Below are 21,713 nucleotides of genomic sequence, written 5' to 3' on the forward strand. Positions count from 1 at the left end.
TCTAACATATTATCGATCAAACATGAAATTTATCATGCCTTTCATATGAACCCTAACCGGTTTAACCATGAACAAGCAATAATCAACAATACTAATACCTATGCAATAGTAACATGATCCGATTAACTAGAACAACAATAAGTTAACCAACCAAATCATAAGAACATAGCAGAGAAACATATCTACATCAAATCCGATTAACATCTACGGTTCCAAATTAACAACATGCAACCCGAATCATATGATTGTTACCACATCAAGAACCATTCAATTATTCATAACATCATGTCAACCAAAACTAATCAACAAACATAATTCGGTAATCACTAACCGGTTAGATCAAACAAGGAGAGAGAGAGTGATCCAATTCGCCAAAGGGTTGTTGCCGTCGGGTTCCAAGAGAAACGAGAGGGAGAGAGAAGTAGCGACTAGGGTTTTGTGACTTGTGTGTGTGTTATGTTTTGCAAAAATGAGAAAACAAGTCCCTAAGGAGTGTTTGTTTGCGTATAAGGGGAGTGGGCCGAGCCCACTCGGTTGCCCTATGGTCCGAGTACAAACAATACGGCCCAATGGCCTTGTGCGTTTGATATATGTTGTGCGGTTCGGTTCGTGTAACATTCACATACGCATATAACACATAGCATTCATATAATATATCATGCATTCATATAAATAATATAATTCACGTAAGCATATAACGTTACACAAGATAAGTTCGAAGTACGAGTTGTCACATTATCCCCAACTAAAAAGAAATTTCGTCCCGAAATTTGGTATGCACTCGCTGAGGAAGCTAGGTAAGTTATATCGTTCACTGGCTTTCCTGGGGTGTCACATCCTCCCCCCGTTGATCTGGAATTTCGTCCCGAAATTCCGAAGTAGTAGCTTCAGCCTCAGTAGTGGTTGCATTGGTTCCGAATAACTGGGGGTACTTTTCTGTCATCCTGTCTTCGCGTTCCCAGGTGTACTCTGGGCCACGCCTGGAGTTCCAACGAATTCGAACAAGAGGGATTCTCTTGTGTTTGAGGACCTTCACATCCCGGTCCGTGATTTCTATTGGTTCCTCGACGAACTGCAACCGCTCGTCGATAGTGAGTTCTTTGAAAGGAATGATAAGGGTCTCATCTGATAGGCACTTCTTCAGGTTCGACACATGAAATACATTGTGAATTGCCCCGAGTTAAGCTGGTAGGTTTAGCTTGGAGGCTACTTTGCCGATTTTCTCAATGATTTCGAACGGTCTGACGTACCGCGGATTTAGTTTGCCCCGTTTGCCAAAACGTACCACACCCTTCCAGGGTGAGACTTTAAGTAAAACCCGGTCCCCGATCTGAAATTCCAATGGCTTTCTACGCTTGTCCGCGTAGGCTTTCTGACGGTCGCGTGCTGCCGCCATGCGTTGTCGTATTTGTGCAATCTTTTCTGTGGCGTCCACTACGATCTCTGGACCCGTGATCTGACTATCCCCCACCTCTGCCCAACAGAGAGGTGACCGGCATTTACGTCCGTACAATGCCTCGAATGGAGCGGCTTGTATGCTGGTGTGATAACTGTTATTGTATGAGAACTCCACCAAAGGGAGGTGCTTTTCCCAGCCGTTGCCGAAATCAATAACGCATGCCCGAAGCATGTCTTCAAGAGTTTGGATCGTTCGCTCAGACTGCCCATCCGTCTGAGGATAATATGTTGTGCTCATGTCTAACCGTGAGCCGAAAGATTTGTGCATCGCTTGCCATAGTTCTGATGTGAATCGTGCATCCCGATCTGAAATGATTGAAGTGGGCACCCCGTGCCTCGAGACAACTTCCTTGAGATAGACGTCTGCAAGAGTGGAAAACTTATCCGTTTCCTTTATAGCCAGGAAGTGTGCAGACTTGGTGAGTCGATCCACGATCACCCATATGGTATCATTCCCACGCTGGGATCTAGGTAGGCCTGTAACGAAATCCATGGAAATTTCTTCCCATTTCCATTGCGGTATCTTAGGCTGCTGAAGTAGGCCCGCTGGTTTCTGGTATTCAACCTTGACTCTCGCACAGGTCAAGCACTTGCCGACATAAGTAGCGATGTGGGCCTTCATGCTAGGCCACCAATAAGTAGTTCTGATGTCGTGGTACATTTTGTCCGACCCTGGATGTACCGAATAGCGAGACTTGTGAGCTTCATCCATTACAAGTTCGCGTAGACCGCCATAAAGTGGGACCCAAATACGCCCTGTTACATAGTAGGCGCCGTCTGCCTTCTGTTCTAATCGTTGCCTTGAGCCGCGTAGGGCTTCAGCCCTGACGTTTTCTGGTTTCAATGCTTCTGCCTGAGCATCTCGTATCTGTGTAGGAAGGCTAGACTGAATCGTAAGCTGTAGCGCTCGCACGCGCCGTGGTAGAGTGTCTTTCCGACTGAGGGCATCAGCCACATCGTTGGCTTTGCCTGGATGGTACTTGATGGCGCATTCGTAATCGTTCAGTAGTTCAACCCATCGTCGTTGACGCATGTTCAAATCCTTCTGCTTAAGAATATGCTCGAGACTCCTGTGATCGGTGTAAATCGTGCACCTGGTACCGTACAGGTAGTGTCGCCATATCTTAAGCGCGAAAACTACAGCTCCCAGCTCTAAATCGTGCGTCGTGTAGTTCCTTTCGTGAATCTTGAGTTGGCGTGAAGCGTAAGCAATGACCATGTCGCGCTGCATTAACACACATCCAAGACCCTGGATGGATGCATCACAATAAACCACGAAGTCGTCTGTGCCCTCTGGCAAAGAGAGGATAGGTGCACTGCAAAGTCTATCCTTTAGGTGCTGAAAAGCAGTTTCCTGGGGATCTCCCCAACGGTAGGTGACACCCTTCTGTGTCAGTATTGTAAGCGGCTGAGCAATCTTTGAGAAATCCTTGATAAACCGTCTGTAATAACCCGCCAGACCCAAGAATTGGCGTATTTCCGTTGGAGTGCGTGGTGCAGGCCAGTTCCTGATCGAGTCTACCTTGGATGGATCGACATGGATCCCATCCTTGTTCACTACGTGGCCTAGAAAGTGGACTTCACGAAGCCAGAAGTCGCATTTCGAAAACTTAGCGTACAGCTGTTCCTTCCGTAGGAGTTCCAGAATAAGGCATAGATGCTGCTCGTGCTCCTCCTGACTCTTGGAGTAAATCAGAATGTCGTCGATGAGTACTATGACGAACTTGTCAAGATAGGGTTTGCATACCCTGTTCATGAGATCCATAAATACGGCAGGCGCGTTCGTTAACCCGAACGGCATGACAAGAAACTCGTAGTGGCCGTAACGAGTTCTGAATGCTGTTTTGGAGACGTCCTCCCCCCGGACTCTCAGCTGATGATAACCTGACCTCAGGTCTATCTTCGAATAGTAGCACGACCCTTGCAATTGGTCGAATAAATCATCTATGCGTGGAAGAGGATAACGGTTCTTCACCGTCACCTTGTTGAGTTCACGGTAGTCGATGCACATTCTGAACGTACCGTCTTTCTTTTTCACAAATAGTACTGGAGCTCCCCATGGCGAAGAGCTTGGACGAATGAAGCCCTTTTCCAAGAGTTCTTGTAGTTGCTTTGACAGTTCCTCCAATTCTGATGGAGCTAGACGGTATGGTGCGCGAGCTATGGGTGCTGCTCCTGGAGCGAGCTCGATTTGAAATTCGACTTGACGGTGAGGCGGTAATCCAGGTAAATCTTCAGGAAACACCTGAGGGTAATCGCGTACAACTGGAATATCCTCCAATTTCTTTTCCTTTGCTGATGCGTCTGTAACGAGTGCCAGAATGGCAGTGTGCCCCTTTCGTAAACATTTCTGTGCCTTTAGGAAAGAGATGATGCCAACCACAGCACCACTCTTGTCGCCTTGAACTTCGAGAGGTTCTTGACCAGAACGTGGAATACGAATGATCTTCTCACTGCATAAGATCTCTGCCTGATGTTGGGATAACCAATCCATCCCAATAACGATATCAAAACTTCCCAAGACTATGGGAATAAGGTCGATGGAGAAAGCTTGACCGGCTAAGACAATACTACAACCCTTGACTATTTGCGTGGCTTCTAAACTCTTACCATTAGCTAGTTCTACGACGTGTTTGGTGTTTAGGGGTGTTGATGTACGTTTTAACAGTTTACTGGCTTTCACAGAAATATAACTTGTATCCGCACCCGAATCAAATAAAACAGTAACATAGATATCATCAAGGAGAAACTTACCCATAACCACATTGGGGTCGTTCATTGCATCTCCTCGTCCTAACACGAAAGCTCGACCCCTTGCCTCGTTGCCATTGTTGTTGTTGTTTCCCCCGTTGTTGTTGTTCCCGTTGCCCTGGTTATTGTTGTTGCGATTCTGGTTCTGGTTCAGTTGAGGACAGTCGCGTTTGAAATGACCTTCAGCCCCACACTGGAAACATCCCCGGTTTCCACGCTGTGGCTGCTGCTGCTGTGGGTTCTGTGGAGCTGGTTGTTGCGGTTGCTGGTTCTGATTTGCAGGCCGTGGGCTCCTACAGTCTTTGGCCTCGTGACCCATCTTGAGACATCTTTGACAACGATCCTTGTTGCACTGGCCGCTGTGATGTCTGTTGCAGTTGTGACACTTGGGGTGAAACCCTTGATACCTTCTCTGTCTATGACCACCAGAGGATTGCTGACTAGGACTCTGGTAGTGGTCAGTCTTTTGCTGCTGAGCTTGAGATTGAACTGTTGCTGAACCTTTGCTAGAATCCCCATCCCACTTTCTTTTGTTGTCACTGGGTGTGGTGGAAGTAGCAGCTGAAGTGGTAGCACTGATGCGTTTGGGCAACTTGTTCTGTTCCACCGCCTGATCCGTGAGGCGATGAGCAAGACGCTGAATATCTTGAATGTTGTCGAGGTTAGCCGATGTAACATGGCTCTGAATTTCTGAGGCTAGACCCTTGAGGTACAACTCGATGCGTTTGATCGGAGGGTCTACCATGGTTGGGCACAAGATAGCCAGTTCGTTCGATCGCTTCGTGTAAGCTTCTATCTCTGACCCCGTCATCTTCAAGTGATAAAACTCATTCTCCAACTTGTGGATATCATCCCTTGTGCAGTACTCACGCTTGATAAGTTCCTTGAATTCGTTCCAGGGTGTGGCGTTAGCAGCTGCCAACCCTAAGATCTGAACTTGGGCGTTCCACCAAGTTAGTGCTATTCCTTCTAGCGTGCCAGTGGCGTATTTCACCCTGCGAGCCTCAGGGCATTCGCACATCTCGAACACTGACTCCAGCTTCTCAAACCAGTGGAGGAGTCCCACTGCCCCCTCTGTGCCGCTGAAAGTACTTGGACGACAGTCCATGAAGTTCTTAAAGGTGCAAACTTGCTGCTGCGCTGGTTGACCTGCTTGAGTAGCTGCAAGTGCCGCAGCAACTTGAGCTTGAACGAGAGCCTCTAGCTGGGCTTGAGTCATGTTAATTCGTCCAAACATGATCTTCATAGTAAAAGTAACGTAAGTGAGAGTGGTTCGCGAGTATGGCGATGACAGAAAAGCGTAAGCATGTAGGTATTCTCATGTAATAAAGTCATGTGTATCTAAACGTAATGCTAGCAAAGTTCTATATAGTTCTAGCAAGCAGGCAATAATCATAAACCTTATTACCTAGGATGTGAGTCTTGCACGTGGAGCGAAGCGTCGTTGTGGATCGTTGAGATTACTGTTCTGGTTATAGTCTGGTTCTAATAAAAACGTTTTCCCATATTAAAACCGAGTTCTCTATAACCAATGGCTCTGATACCAATCTGTCACACTCCCAAAATCCACACTCGGAGTACCACCGCTTGGAGGCGTGACATGACCAGGATCAAGCCACCAATCATATTGAACAAGCATATAATAGTTAAAGTAGTTCAAAAAAAAAAAAAACCAAATCAATACGATTGATGTTCAAACCAAACTTTGTTTAAGTAGCGGAAGCATAATAATGAAAACCCATAATAAGTTATAAGTTCAAATATCGTTCACGATCCGTATCCCACAACGACCTGCTCCTCCCTGTGCAAGCTCCATAGTGTACCTAAGGTCCTGCAAGGCATGCAGCAGATAATCAACAACTAGTTGAGCGAGTTCACAGAAAATAAGTTCGTAATAGTAATGAGTATGTTCATCTAGTTGGGGGCTTCCCATGCATGTATGTACTAATGGTGGGGGTTTCCCATGCTTATATATATATTACTAGTGGGGGATTCCCACGTTTATCTTTGCTAACGGGGGCTTCCCATTATGGTACTTACTAGACTATTTGCAACCATGTGTTCTTCTTAATCCGAGAACAGGAATACGCACAAGGTCACGTAGGATTTACGTGAGTGCCCTTCCCCGAGGACAGTGGTACGCGTGGGGTTTACGTAGGATTTACGTAAGTGTCCTTCCGACCCGGAAGACAGTAGTGGGTATTAGGTTACGCAGGATTTACGTAAGTGTCCTCCCGACCCGGGAGACAATGGTAGATACTAGTTTACGCAGGTTTTACGTAAGTGTCCTGACTATCCTGAGGACGATGGTCTATAGTCTAGTGATTGCGTAAGTACGAGTAATCATTCCATGTCAACATTCCAACCCAATTCCCAACCCGGGAATCCCATGCCTTGGCTGTGTGAACTCACCTTGGTTTGCTCGGCAGATACACAAAAGGTTCTTGAACTAAAGTGGTCAACCTCGTCCTAACAGGGTTACCATACAAGTCAGGTTTTGACTTCAAGTAATGCACGTATGTATCACATAAGTTAACACGTATTTATCATGGCAACACGTAATCAGTCAAATACACTTTAACAGTTAACAACGTATGCAAGATTTGGACTCGCACAAGCCCAACATCCTTGTGCGGTTCACCCGATGAAATTCAATAGTTCCCGGCCCAAATAACATAGCAACCCAATAACACATCGGCCCAATAAGATTTAAACAGTCCAATAAGGTGCCCGTGCTCACAGTCTCGAGTCGAGACCAAGCGGTCTCGAGTTGGGCTGGTGTCGAGATCTCGAGTCGCAACGAATGAGATCTCGAGTCGCAACAGGGGCGGTCTCGGTTTGTCATGGTCCGGTCTCGAGTCGCAACGGGACTCGCAACCTCGGTCTCGGCTTGTCATGGTCCGGTCTCGAGTCGCAACGGGACTCGCAACCTCGGTCTCGGCTTGTCATGGTCCGGTCTCGAGTCGCAACGGGACTCGCAACCTCGGTCTCGGCTTGTCATGGTCCGGTCTCGAGTCGCAACGGGACTCGCAACCGTGTCGAGACTAGCAATTTGTAACAATTTTCCTGATTTCATGCAGATCGGTTACACTTATCCAAGTTTCCAAACTTATCATAACAATCAATTAACAAGTTTCCAATCATTCTTCTAACATATTATCGATCAAACATGAAATTTATCATGCCTTTCATATGAACCCTAACCGGTTTAACCATGAACAAGCAATAATCAACAATACTAATACCTATGCAATAGTAACATGATCCGATTAACTAGAACAACAATAAGTTAACCAACCAAATCATAAGAACATAGCAGAGAAACATATCTACATCAAATCCGATTAACATCTACGGTTCCAAATTAACAACATGCAACCCGAATCATATGATTGTTACCACATCAAGAACCATTCAATTATTCATAACATCATGTCAACCAAAACTAATCAACAAACATAATTCGGTAATCACTAACCGGTTAGATCAAACAAGGAGAGAGAGAGTGATCCAATTCGCCAAAGGGTTGTTGCCGTCGGGTTCCAAGAGAAACGAGAGGGAGAGAGAAGTAGCGACTAGGGTTTTGTGACTTGTGTGTGTGTTATGTTTTGCAAAAATGAGAAAACAAGTCCCTAAGGAGTGTTTGTTTGCGTATAAGGGGAGTGGGCCGAGCCCACTCGGTTGCCCTATGGTCCGAGTACAAACAATACGGCCCAATGGCCTTGTGCGTTTGATATATGTTGTGCGGTTCGGTTCGTGTAACATTCACATACGCATATAACACATAGCATTCATATAATATATCATGCATTCATATAAATAATATAATTCACGTAAGCATATAACGTTACACAAGATAAGTTCGAAGTACGAGTTGTCACATTATCCCCAACTAAAAAGAAATTTCGTCCCGAAATTTGGTATGCACTCGCTGAGGAAGCTAGGTAAGTTATATCGTTCACTGGCTTTCCTGGGGTGTCACATCCTCCCCCCGTTGATCTGGAATTTCGTCCCGAAATTCCGAAGTAGTAGCTTCAGCCTCAGTAGTGGTTGCATTGGTTCCGAATAACTGGGGGTACTTTTCTGTCATCCTGTCTTCGCGTTCCCAGGTGTACTCTGGGCCACGCCTGGAGTTCCAACGAATTCGAACAAGAGGGATTCTCTTGTGTTTGAGGACCTTCACATCCCGGTCCGTGATTTCTATTGGTTCCTCGACGAACTGCAACCGCTCGTCGATAGTGAGTTCTTTGAAAGGAATGATAAGGGTCTCATCTGATAGGCACTTCTTCAGGTTCGACACATGAAATACATTGTGAATTGCCCCGAGTTAAGCTGGTAGGTTTAGCTTGGAGGCTACTTTGCCGATTTTCTCAATGATTTCGAACGGTCTGACGTACCGCGGATTTAGTTTGCCCCGTTTGCCAAAACGTACCACACCCTTCCAGGGTGAGACTTTAAGTAAAACCCGGTCCCCGATCTGAAATTCCAATGGCTTTCTACGCTTGTCCGCGTAGGCTTTCTGACGGTCGCGTGCTGCCGCCATGCGTTGTCGTATTTGTGCAATCTTTTCTGTGGCGTCCACTACGATCTCTGGACCCGTGATCTGACTATCCCCCACCTCTGCCCAACAGATAGGTGACCGGCATTTACGTCCGTACAATGCCTCGAATGGAGCGGCTTGTATGCTGGTGTGATAACTGTTATTGTATGAGAACTCCACCAAAGGGAGGTGCTTTTCCCAGCCGTTGCCGAAATCAATAACGCATGCCCGAAGCATGTCTTCAAGAGTTTGGATCGTTCGCTCAGACTGCCCATCCGTCTGAGGATAATATGTTGTGCTCATGTCTAACCGTGAGCCGAAAGATTTGTGCATCGCTTGCCATAGTTCTGATGTGAATCGTGCATCCCGATCTGAAATGATTGAAGTGGGCACCCCGTGCCTCGAGACAACTTCCTTGAGATAGACGTCTGCAAGAGTGGAAAACTTATCCGTTTCCTTTATAGCCAGGAAGTGTGCAGACTTGGTGAGTCGATCCACGATCACCCATATGGTATCATTCCCACGCTGGGATCTAGGTAGGCCTGTAACGAAATCCATGGAAATTTCTTCCCATTTCCATTGCGGTATCTTAGGCTGCTGAAGTAGGCCCGCTGGTTTCTGGTATTCAACCTTGACTCTCGCACAGGTCAAGCACTTGCCGACATAAGTAGCGATGTGGGCCTTCATGCTAGGCCACCAATAAGTAGTTCTGATGTCGTGGTACATTTTGTCCGACCCTGGATGTACCGAATAGCGAGACTTGTGAGCTTCATCCATTACAAGTTCGCGTAGACCGCCATAAAGTGGGACCCAAATACGCCCTGTTACATAGTAGGCGCCGTCTGCCTTCTGTTCTAATCGTTGCCTTGAGCCGCGTAGGGCTTCAGCCCTGACGTTTTCTGGTTTCAATGCTTCTGCCTGAGCATCTCGTATCTGTGTAGGAAGGCTAGACTGAATCGTAAGCTGTAGCGCTCGCACGCGCCGTGGTAGAGTGTCTTTCCGACTGAGGGCATCAGCCACATCGTTGGCTTTGCCTGGATGGTACTTGATGGCGCATTCGTAATCGTTCAGTAGTTCAACCCATCGTCGTTGACGCATGTTCAAATCCTTCTGCTTAAGAATATGTTCGAGACTCCTGTGATCGGTGTAAATCGTGCACCTGGTACCGTACAGGTAGTGTCGCCATATCTTAAGCGCGAAAACTACAGCTCCCAGCTCTAAATCGTGCGTCGTGTAGTTCCTTTTGTGAATCTTGAGTTGGCGTGAAGCGTAAGCAATGACCTTGTCGCGCTGCATTAACACACATCCAAGACCCTGGATGGATGCATCACAATAAACCACAAAGTCGTCTGTGCCCTCTGGCAAAGAGAGGATAGGTGCACTGCAAAGTCTATCCTTTAGGTGCTGAAAAGCAGTTTCCTGGGGATCTCCCCAACGGTAGGTGACACCCTTCTGTGTCAGTAGTGTAAGCGGCTGAGCAATCTTTGAGAAATCCTTGATAAACCGTCTGTAATAACCCGCCAGACCCAAGAATTGGCGTATTTCCGTTGGAGTGCGTGGTGCAGGCCAGTTCCTGATCGAGTCTACCTTGGATGGATCGACATGGATCCCATCCTTGTTCACTACGTGGCCTAGAAAGTGGACTCACGAAGCCAGAAGTCGCATTTCGAAAACTTAGCGTACAGCTGTTCCTTCCGTAGGAGTTCCAGAATAAGGCGTAGATGCTGCTCGTGCTCCTCCTGACTCTTGGAGTAAATCAGAATGTCGTCGATGAGTACTATGACGAACTTGTCAAGATAGGGTTTGCATACCCTGTTCATGAGATCCATAAATACGGCAGGCGCGTTCGTTAACCCGAACGGCATGACAAGAAACTCGTAGTGGCCGTAACGAGTTCTGAATGCTGTTTTGGAGACGTCCTCCCCCCGGACTCTCAGCTGATGATAACCTGACCTCAGGTCTATCTTCGAATAGTAGCACGACCCTTGCAATTGGTCGAATAAATCATCTATGCGTGGAAGAGGATAACGGTTCTTCACCGTCACCTTGTTGAGTTCACGGTAGTCGATGCACATTCTGAACGTACCGTCTTTCTTTTTCACAAATAGTACTGGAGCTCCCCATGGCGAAGAGCTTGGACGAATGAAGCCCTTTTCCAAGAGTTCTTGTAGTTGCTTTGACAGTTCCTCCAATTCTGATGGAGCTAGACGGTATGGTGCGCGAGCTATGGGTGCTGCTCCTGGAGCGAGCTCGATTTGAAATTCGACTTGACGGTGAGGCGGTAATCCAGGTAAATCTTCAGGAAACACCTGAGGGTAATCGCGTACAACTGGAATATCCTCCAATTTCTTTTCCTTTGCTGATGCGTCTGTAACGAGTGCCAGAATGGCAGTGTGCCCCTTTCGTAAACATTTCTGTGCCTTTAGGAAAGAGATGATGCCAACCACAGCACCACTCTTGTCGCCTTGAACTTCGAGAGGTTCTTGACCAGAACGTGGAATACGAATGATCTTCTCACTGCATAAGATCTCTGCCTGATGTTGGGATAACCAATCCATCCCAATAACGATATCAAAACTTCCCAAGACTATGGGAATAAGGTCGATGGAGAAAGCTTGACCGGCTAAGACAATACTACAACCCTTGACTATTTGTGTGGCTTCTAAACTCTTACCATTAGCTAGTTCTACGACGTGTTTGGTGTTTAGGGGTGTTGATGTACGTTTTAACAGTTTACTGGCTTTCACAGAAATATAACTTGTATCCGCACCCGAATCAAATAAAACAGTAACATAGATATCATCAAGGAGAAACTTACCCATAACCACATTGGGGTCGTTCATTGCATCTCCTCGTCCTAACACGAAAGCTCGACCCCTTGCCTCGTTGCCATTGTTGTTGTTGTTTCCCCCGTTGTTGTTGTTCCCGTTGCCCTGGTTATTGTTGTTGCGATTCTGGTTCTGGTTCAGTTGAGGACAGTCGCGTTTGAAATGACCTTCAGCCCCACACTGGAAACATCCCCGGTTTCCACGCTGTGGCTGCTGCTGCTGTGGGTTCTGTGGAGCTGGTTGTTGCGGTTGCTGGTTCTGATTTGCAGGCCGTGGGCTCCTACAGTCTTTGGCCTCGTGACCCATCTTGAGACATCTTTGACAACGATCCTTGTTGCACTGGCCGCTGTGATGTCTGTTGCAGTTGTGACACTTGGGGTGAAACCCTTGATACCTTCTCTGTCTATGACCACCAGAGGATTGCTGACTAGGACTCTGGTAATGGTCAGTCTTTTGCTGCTGAGCTTGAGATTAAACTGTTGCTGAACCTTTGCTAGAATCCCCATCCCACTTTCTTTTGTTGTCACTAGGTGTGGTGGAAGTAGCAGCTGAAGTGGTAGCACTGATGCGTTTGGGCAACTTGTTCTGTTCCACCGCCTGATCCGTGAGGCGATGAGCAAGACGCTGAATATCTTGAATGTTGTCGAGGTTAGCCGATGTAACATGGCTCTGAATTTCTGAGGCTAGACCCTTGAGGTACAACTCGATGCGTTTGATCGGAGGGTCTACCATGGTTGGGCACAAGATAGCCAGTTCGTTCGATCGCTTCGTGTAAGCTTCTATCTCTGACCCCGTCATCTTCAAGTGATAAAACTCATTCTCCAACTTGTGGATATCATCCCTTGTGCAGTACTCACGCTTGATAAGTTCCTTGAATTCGTTCCAGGGTGTGGCGTTAGCAGCTGCCAACCCTAAGATCTGAACTTGGGCGTTCCACCAAGTTAGTGCTATTCCTTCTAGCGTGCCAGTGGCGTATTTCACCCTGCGAGCCTCAGGGCATTCGCACATCTCGAACACTGACTCCAGCTTCTCAAACCAGTGGAGGAGTCCCACTGCCCCCTCTGTGCCGCTGAAAGTACTTGGACGACAGTCCATGAAGTTCTTAAAGGTGCAAACTTGCTGCTGCGCTGGTTGACCTGCTTGAGCAGCTGCAAGTGCCGCAGCAACTTGAGCTTGAACGAGAGCCTCTAGCTGGGCTTGAGTCATGTTAATTCGTCCAAACATGATCTTCATAGTAAAAGTAACGTAAGTGAGAGTGGTTCGCGAGTATGGCGATGACAGAAAAGCGTAAGCATGTAGGTATTCTCATGTAATAAAGTCATGTGTATCTAAACGTAATGCTAGCAAAGTTCTATATAGTTCTAGCAAGCAGGCAATAATCATAAACCTTATTACCTAGGATGTCGAGTCTTGCACGTGGAGCGAAGCGTCGTTGTGGATCGTTGAGATTACTGTTCTGGTTATAGTCTGGTTCTAATAAAAACGTTTTCCCATATTAAAACCGAGTTCTCTATAACCAATGGCTCTGATACCAATCTGTCACACTCCCAAAATCCACACTCGGAGTACCACCGCTTGGAGGCGTGACATGACCAGGATCAAGCCACCAATCATATTGAACAAGCATATAATAGTTAAAGTAGTTCAAAAAAAAAAAAAAACCAAATCAATACGATTGATGTTCAAACCAAACTTTGTTTAAGTAGCGGAAGCATAATAATGAAAACCCATAATAAGTTATAAGTTCAAATATCGTTCACGATCCGTATCCCACAACAACCTGCTCCTCCCTGTGCAAGCTCCATAGTGTACCTAAGGTCCTGCAAGGCATGCAACAGATAATCAACAACTAGTTGAGCGAGTTCACAGAAAATAAGTTCGTAATAGTAATGAGTATGTTCATCTAGTTGGGGGCTTCCCATGCATGTATGTACTAATGGTGGGGGTTTCCCATGCTTATATATATATTACTAGTGGGGGATTCCCACGTTTATCTTTGCTAACGGGGGCTTCCCATTATGGTACTTACTAGACTATTTGCAACCATGTGTTCTTCTTAATCCGAGAACAGGAATACGCACAAGGTCACGTAGGATTTACGTGAGTGCCCTTCCCCGAGGACAGTGGTACGCGTGGGGTTTACGTAGGATTTACGTAAGTGTCCTTCCGACCCGGAAGACAGTAGTGGGTATTAGGTTACGCAGGATTTACGTAAGTGTCCTCCCGACCCGGGAGACAATGGTAGATACTAGTTTACGCAGGTTTTACGTAAGTGTCCTGACTATCCTGAGGACGATGGTCTATAGTCTAGTGATTGCGTAAGTACGAGTAATCATTCCATGTCAACATTCCAACCCAATTCCCAACCCGGGAATCCCATGCCTTGGCTGTGTGAACTCACCTTGGTTTGCTCGGCAGATACACAAAAGGTTCTTGAACTAAAGTGGTCAACCTCGTCCTAACAGGGTTACCATACAAGTCAGGTTTTGACTTCAAGTAATGCACGTATGTATCACATAAGTTAACACGTATTTATCATGGCAACACGTAATCAGTCAAATACACTTTAACAGTTAACAACGTACGCAAGATTTGGACTCGCACAAGCACAACATCCTTGTGCGGTTCACCCGATGAAATTCAATAGTTCCCGGCCCAAATAACATAGCAACCCAATAACACATCGGCCCAATAAGATTTAAACAGTCCAATAAGGTGCCCGTGCTCACAGTCTCGAGTCGAGACCAAGCGGTCTCGAGTTGGGCTGGTGTCGAGATCTCGAGTCGCAACGAATGAGATCTCGAGTCGCAACAGGGGCGGTCTCGGTTTGTCATGGTCCGGTCTCGAGTCGCAACGGGACTCGCAACCTCGGTCTCGGCTTGTCATGGTCCGGTCTCGAGTCGCAACGGGACTCGCAACCTCGGTCTCGGCTTGTCATGGTCCGGTCTCGAGTCGCAACGGGACTCGCAACCTCGATCTCGGCTTGTCATGGTCCGGTCTCGAGTCGCAACGGGACTCGCAACCGTGTCGAGACTAGCAATTTGTAACAATTTTCCTGATTTCATGCAGATCGGTTACACTTATCCAAGTTTCCAAACTTATCATAACAATCAATTAACAAGTTTCCAATCATTCTTCTAACATATTATCGATCAAACAGGAAATTTATCATGCCTTTCATATGAACCCTAACCGATTTAACCATGAACAAGCAATAATCAACAATACTAGTACCTATGCAATAGTAACATGATCCGATTAACTAGAACAACAATAAGTTAACCAACCAAATCATAAGAACATAGCAGAGAAACATATCTACATCAAATCCGATTAACATCTACGGTTCCAAATTAACAACATGCAACCCGAATCATATGATTGTTACCACATCAAGAACCATTCAATTATTCATAACATCATGTCAACCAAAACTAATCAACAAACATAATTCGGTAATCACTAACCGGTTAGATCAAACAAGGAGAGAGAGAGTGATCCGAATTCGCCAAAGGGTTGTTGCCGTCGGGTTCCAAGAGAAACGAGAGGGAGAGAGAAGTAGCGACTAGGGTTTTGTGACTTGTGTGTGTGTGTTATGTTTTGCAAAAATGAGAAAACAAGTCCCTAAGGAGTGTTTGTTTGCGTATAAGGGGAGTGGGCTGAGCCCACTCGGTTGCCCTATGGTCCGAGTACAAACAATACGGCCCAATGGCCTTGTGCGTTTGATATATGTTGTGCGGTTCGGTTCGTGTAACATTCACATACGCATATAACACATAGCATTCATATAATATATCATCCATTCATATAAATAATATAATTCACGTAAGCATATAACGTTACACAAGATAAGTTCGAAGTACGAGTTGTCACAGCTTCCTGCCTAAAACACCATATAAATACTAAATTAATTTGTTAAACCGCACTTTGAAAGTAAATAAATAAATAAATAAATAAATAGATGTATGTCTGTTGCCTACATGGTGTGTTGAAAAAAAGAATATGTTTGATCATCATAAAATGCATCATTAGTCTCATTCTCATGATGGACATCAAAGTCGATGATAAAAACACGTTTTAGTCCATGGACCGTTGAGCATATCGAGTTAAAATAGTTACATCATATAAAACTTTTTCCAGTGACAAAAAACAATAATCCTAGATGTGGCAATTTTGACCCATTAGCTTTTAAATTAATTTAAATCTTAAAGGGGTAAATATTATCTTTAGTCTAAATAGAACGGGTCAAATAGGTCAGCTTTTACCAGATAATATGTATTGTTAGGAATTACCACATGATCAACCAAGGATAGGCCTGCTCCTGCAGCAATCAAGGACTCCTGAAATGTCTGCATTGTTTAAGGTATGTATGTAATTATCATAACTGTGCTTAATGGTTTTAAGAGGCACGATTGATGGAATTATCTTAATGTGGCAGTGGCGTATGTAGGTCCAAAGTCTTCAATGCATATAAAGCCTTGGTCTAAAACCTGCTCCATTGTCTAATGTATTTGTATTTACAGCACATATTTAAATGGTGTTGGTGAGAATCAAAAAATGTATACATTCCTTTATAGGTAAGTGAATTGCTAAAAAAATGGGTTGACTGGTCAAACGGTCCAAAGAAGTCAGATCAGATTGGGGCAGCCAATCAATTGTTTTTTCCTCTTTAACAATAATTGCCTATTTTGAAATCCATAAATAATCAAAACTGTAATCCTGTAAATAATTAGCATAGGACTATGGGGTGTGGAAGGGCTTGGATTGGGGGCATTGCTCGACATGTGGTGAGGGTGGGATCCACAAGCTAAAACTAAAAAATTAGGGGTGTGGTGGGGCGTCCCTTAGCTGGTCGTGTCCAGCCATGTGGAATTTTTTTTGTTTAAACTCTTTAAAATTTCATTTTATAAAAATAACACACTAATTATACTTCTATTAAATTTAGAAGCTTTTGAACTGTAATTAGGGGTGTTTTAGAAATTTGAATATAAATGACACGTTGTTGCCTCAATACCTCCACCGCTTCATCTTTGCTTTATCCTGCAACACGTTAGGGTTCACTCTCTCATGAAAATCCATCTGAATCAATACCTCAATTCTCCAACGGGTGACTAAACTACTAGATGGTTCTGAGACGATTTGGTATTCTCTCACTCTCTCATGCTTTATCCGACCGGCAAATCTTCATCGACCAGCGGTGGTGGGGAATCAAACATCCATCTACATGATATGCTTCCTCTATGCCTCAAAATCGATTTTCTCAATATGAATTTCAACGCCCAGACCAATTCCAAGGTATGTTCGCCCCATCAAATGGTACAGTTCAGCAGGCCTTTGTTTACATGTCCATTCAGTCTTTTTCCACATGTTTTCTTTACAGATTACTTTAGATTAAGAGAGAGAGAGAGAGAGAGAGAGAGAGAGAGAGAGAGAGAAACTTTAGAGTTTGAGCAGGAGAGAAAGACGGGCCGAATTCCTCACATAGGTCAACCTTCTTTGGTTGGATTTCGATTTCTGCAACCATTGTAAAGATGATAATGATGTGCTGCAGGTGAACGATAGTGACACAGGCAAGTTCTATGGTCTTTGTAGTTGCATTTTCGGTTGTATTTTATTATTCCAACTAAATTTGGTGCGTCTGTGTTGATTTCCTGCAATTTATTCTTTGTTTGATGGTTTTTTTTTTTGGTGCTAACTTTGGTCATAGGTCATGCCTTAGCTCTGTATATATAAGGTGTCACTTACTTTCAGCGTTCTATATTTAGGTAGACGGCGACGAACTGAAGAAGAAACAAGAATCTTATGTTTCTATTCCTTCGGTTAAGCTCGATTTTATAATCTAAATGCATTCAAAAGGTACAGCCTCCAATCTGAAACTATTGATTGTATTTCACAGTTTTTAGCTAGATTGAAGCTAATACTAAATTGATAATTCGAGCTCTAATTAGATCTCTTGATTGATGATCAACAACTATGTGCAATTGATTATAATTGAATTATGAATTGCTTTTTGGGAGAGATAACAATGAAATTGATTTGCTTTGATGCTCTTTGTTATTCATAAAAATGTTTCGTGAACCCGAGTAATTCAATTTGATTTGCACCCGCATTTACTGTAAATAAAACTGATAAGTTTCCTGATTTTTATGGAAGGTGTTTATGAAGAATTGTGGAAAAGATCATGCTTGATCTCCAGATCATATTCAAGTATGTAAAATTTAATATATTTATACAAGTTGTGCAACAAATCATTATTATTATAGTTGCTAATTTTCTTTGAAATTTATTTTAAGAGGTGAACGCAGCAGCTACATAGATTGTTGAATGAACCAACCCTACATTATATAACCCATATTAAAAGTGAACCGGTCAGTACTGCTGCCTAAAAGTTTTATATTGGAGCCTTTTAAACATCTTATAAGTGTCATCTTACAGATTAATGTATTTTTCCGGAATTTTTAGGCGGCTTGGCGGAGTAGACCACGATTCGTAGAAGAGAGCCGTTTTGTCCACCTATAAGAAGCAGCCAATGTGGGATAGCAGTGAAGAACCAGAATCGCTAAAGCGTTCCTTTTGTTCAGACCATCCTTCAAAAGGTGTAGATAACCAGCTCGATGTATTAGCCAGGGAAACTTGAAACTAAGTGTCAACTGTAGACTAACGACAACAAGGTGTATGCCTAGGCATACCTGATTTTGTTCACTACATATACAAAATGTAGCATGATAAATTTATGACAAGTCGCTATTAACATATATACGAATCTAACGAGTAATGTCGCGCAACGCTTGACAGCGAATACCCCTAGTTCATTTTAATTGAAAGGGAGAAAGAAAAGTGATGACAAAGAAGTACATGTTATTTAATATATGATTAGGTTAAACTCGAAAAAAAGAAGGTATTAGTTTTTCTTTTCTTTAAACTCGAAAACACAACAATATCCTTGAGTGATGTCTATCACGGAGTTTGGCAATAATGGGTAAAAAGGACATGCCACATATAGAGATGTAAAAAAAAAAAAAACACGGAACCCACCCAACTGGTTTGTATAGGAAGCGGACTCGAATAGAACTTACCCACCGGTTTAAGTGGTACCTAGCGCTGGTTTAACATCGTTTTGACACTTTTGGGCTTGGAAATTGGTTTTTTAGGAACCGACTGTTGAAACAACTTTAGAACTAGTTTATATTCGTTGGTCGAGATTTTGTCGTTAATCAAACAACTTTATAGGAACTAATTGTTGAAACAACTTTAGAACTGGTTTATATCCGTTGGTCGAGATTTAGTCGTTAATTAAACAACTTTATAGTCAGTTTTTGTTCATTTACCCTTTTGTCACAACTAGAATAAAGCCTCCCCTTTGTTAGCAACAACGAAAATTTTACACAAAAAAAGAGGACTACCGAACACAACAGATTTTAACATTGATCGCTATAATATAAACATTACAAAATTTACAATCAATGTTTAAAGATAATAAAATATATACTTTCTAGTAATTTTTTCTACACCAATAGATTGTGCATAACGTGCATATGGCGTGTTTATTTCAGTTGGAAGCTTGGGCTGTTTCCATGCATCTTGGTGACACGCTCGGTTAGCTCGTCTTGGACTATCATTTAGCCCTTCAATTGGTCTAGCCGGTGGGTCTCGTTTTGGACCCAAACCTTCCTTCTTCTTCCAACCACCACCCTAGTCTGATTTTTTAGTCTTACAGGTCCATCAACCTGGTTTTTGTTTAGCCTCTTCGTGGCCCCACGAACCTGACCCCAAACTCGTTGCGGTGTTGGTTCGACTTGTCTCTTCTCCCCATCTAGCTCCATCCCCTTCGACCACCTTTTGGCCCCACAAACCTAATCCCGACTCTTCGGCTTCAATTTAACTTTTCTTTTCAAGCCATATGGGTTCTTCACCTTTGACCACCGTTTGATCCCAAGCACCTAAAACTTTTTCAGTTCGTTTCCACTCTTTGTAACCCTTCCAGGTTCCCAAAGATTTTGTTGCCCCCATCATAGGCAATGACAAAGACAAAGTAATCTGATCTACAAAAAGGAAAAAAAACAAGCAGGAATACAAACACGTGCACTGCCAATAATGAATAAATACATATGCATAAGCTACAATAAAAACAAATCAAACTGTCGTAAAAAAGTCACATAAATGACAGATCCGAACGCACAATCATAGGCAACAACAAAAACCAAGCAATCTCAGCTAAAAATAGACAGCAATCACAGATCGAAGCACCCATTCAAAGCATGTTTAATAACATATCACGTACAAGCTCACCAATGGCTCATGGCCTACATCAAACATCAAAATAATAACCCAAAAAGCTCAAACCAAACAAACTGAGCTATAAAGGGACAACAACAATGGATCTGAACATTTATTCAAAGCATCTTAAGGCTCACCAATGGGTCATCGCCTATACATATCAAATACAAAGCTCAAACTCTTACGTATCACATACAAGGTTCACCAATGACTCATCACCTATGCATGTACAAAAATAAATAAGATTCAACCACCAAAATAATAACCCCAAAGGGTCAGACCGAGTGATCCAAGCCAGGCAGATCCGAACACCCATTCAAAGTATCTTAAGGCTCACCAATGGGTCATCGCCTATATATATCACATACAAACCTCAAACTCTAACATATCACATACAACATTCACCAATGACTCATAACCTATGCATGTGAAAATAAATCAGATTCAACCACCAAAATAACAACCCAAAAAGATCAGACCAAGCAATTCGAGCCATAAACGGACAATAATGACAAATCAAAATATCCATTCAAAGGATATTAAGGCACACCAATGGCTAATTACCTATACATCTTGATTAAATATATCCCATTTAAAGCATTTTAAGGCTCACCAATGGAATTTCCTAGTTGGTTAACGTGGTGCCCACCTGTTAATGTGATTCGGATTGTGGAATTGATGTAATTGATAGTACATAACATGAGGCAGTGGCGAAGCTTGAAAAAAATGTTCGGGGGGGGGGGCGGAAGTTACCGGACCTAAAAAAAAATTCTATGTTTGGGTCGGACGTCGGTGATTCTATTCGGGTCGGATCGGGCAAATATTAATATCAAATAAAATACGTTCTCAAACATTAAAACGTAAACATTGTTTAACAAACAATTGAACAAAGACACGAAAACATTAAAAAGAAGAGGAAGGTGGGTACCCGGTGGCCGGTTCTCTTAGATGAAGAATTATAGTTCTGCTCGTCTTCCTTTAAGATTTTTGAATTCTTCAATTATGGACTCCGAATCAAAGTTCTCAGCAATCTCCTTTTCTATGTAAATCACCATACTGTTTGCTAGATACTGATCTGACATCTTTTTGCCGTTTAATCTCATTGTTTCCATCAACTTGTTCTTCATTCTTTCTTTAAAAAAAGAAGTTATGATTTTGTTTTTCCCCATAGCGTAATCTAACAAGAAACAAGTCAACAACACAAGTTAAATCCCTAATTTCAACAAGTTACAGCCTGTTACAGCCTAATTAACCATCAACAAGGCATTTTCTTTTTCTAGTATCTAGCATCGAACTCTAACATCTAGCATGGTTACAGCCTAATTTCACCCCTAAATCCCTAATTTCAACAAGTTTATGGCAAAAAATCGGTCCAATTTCATCCCTAATTTAAACCTAAATCACATAAATTAAGTCCTAATTTAAACCTAAAGATAAAAAAACACATACCTTGAAGAGTTGAAGCCGATTAATCGTTTAGAGCAGCCCAACCTCGTCTCCTCAAAGTCGATTAGTCGAACGAAGCAAGCAAGAGTTGAAGCCGCACCTGCGTTTTGTTTCTTCTGTTCTCCTCGTCCCCAGTTAGCAGCAAGCAAGCAACAGTTTGTTTTTTTTTGACCGGTTAGCAGCAACAGCTTTTAACTCCCAAGTCCCAATCTCTTTTACATTGGGTAATTTTTTTTGGGCTTATCATTAATGGGCTAAGTAATAAACATACAATCCAAGTTATAATGGGCTATATAAATAATTTTATTTAGGTTATATAAATATTTTTTTTATAAAACCGGAGGGGTCGAAAACGTATATACCAAAAAAAATTTTTAATCGGGGGGTCGAAAAAAATATATACTATTTTTTTT

The 21,713-nt window shown here is 43.4% G+C and overlaps 3 long non-coding RNA genes across 4 annotated transcripts in view; 2 read left to right on the top strand and 1 right to left on the bottom strand.

Annotated features, from left to right (window-relative positions):
* Positions 1-17,146, top strand: part of LOC110922970 — a 19,508-nt gene extending 2,362 nt beyond the window's left edge. The window contains exons 2-4 of one of the 2 annotated variants that reach the window (XR_002583603.1): positions 15,863-15,940; positions 16,016-16,872; positions 16,958-17,146. This is a non-coding gene — a long non-coding RNA (uncharacterized LOC110922970). Of the gene's footprint in view, positions 1-15,862; positions 16,873-16,957 lie in introns of both variants that reach the window. The other variant, XR_002583602.1, reaches the window with a different exon arrangement.
* A 196-nt stretch (positions 17,147-17,342) lies between these two features.
* On the top strand, positions 17,343-18,332 carry LOC110922969. Its single transcript, XR_002583601.2, has 4 exons — positions 17,343-17,433; positions 17,731-17,784; positions 17,871-17,945; positions 18,040-18,332. It is a non-coding gene; the product is annotated as an uncharacterized LOC110922969 (long non-coding RNA).
* A 659-nt stretch (positions 18,333-18,991) lies between these two features.
* Positions 18,992-21,483, bottom strand: LOC110923459. The gene is made up of 2 exons (XR_002584096.2): positions 21,304-21,483; positions 18,992-21,031 (listed from the first exon to the last, which is right to left on the bottom strand). It is a non-coding gene; the product is annotated as an uncharacterized LOC110923459 (long non-coding RNA).
* Between the last annotated feature and the right edge of the window lie 230 nt (positions 21,484-21,713).

Source organism: Helianthus annuus, chromosome 17 (assembly GCF_002127325.2).
Source record: "Helianthus annuus cultivar XRQ/B chromosome 17, HanXRQr2.0-SUNRISE, whole genome shotgun sequence".
NCBI classification, from domain to species: Eukaryota; Viridiplantae; Streptophyta; class Magnoliopsida; order Asterales; family Asteraceae; genus Helianthus; species Helianthus annuus.